General features: G+C 58.0%; 1 long non-coding RNA gene across 1 annotated transcript; it reads left to right on the forward strand.

The window, feature by feature from the left end:
- On the forward strand, positions 1 to 474 carry LOC104917380. The gene is made up of 3 exons (XR_796835.2): positions 1 to 90; positions 169 to 252; positions 405 to 474. It is a non-coding gene; the product is annotated as an uncharacterized LOC104917380 (long non-coding RNA).

Raw genomic sequence — 474 nt, forward strand, 5'->3', positions numbered from 1 at the left:
AACCCAGCAAGGATGCTGCCTCTGAGGTTGTGTATGAGGAGCTGGACTACAGCCTGATGCCTGATTACCAGGAAGTGCCCAGCCACACAGGTGGGAGCAGGAGGGTCATCAGTGCCTGTGGCTGTCCCCATCCACTGTCATGTCCCCTACAACTCTCTTCCCCTCCAGGCTCCCTGTCCCAGGGCTCAGGGAGAAAACTGTCAGATCACAGTGGGGACGGTGTAGATGAGAGCGACCTCCAGGTGTCCCCAGGTAGGAGCACAGGCACAAGGTGCACCGTGAGGACAGAAAGGCACTGGGTAACCTTCTGAGGAGATGCAGCCAAACAACTTTGATGGGGAGGTGAGAGCATGAAGCCCCTCCTGGCTGTGTCCTCACCACTTGCTTGTCTGTGTCTGTCACAGATTACCCTGCCCAGCCCCAGCACAGCCCCTCACATGGCTACGACGATGCTATGGCTGTGCCGGAGCATTC

Source organism: Meleagris gallopavo, unplaced genomic scaffold (assembly GCF_000146605.3).
Source record: "Meleagris gallopavo isolate NT-WF06-2002-E0010 breed Aviagen turkey brand Nicholas breeding stock unplaced genomic scaffold, Turkey_5.1 ChrUn_random_deg7180001685858, whole genome shotgun sequence".
NCBI lineage: Eukaryota > Metazoa > Chordata > Aves > Galliformes > Phasianidae > Meleagris > Meleagris gallopavo.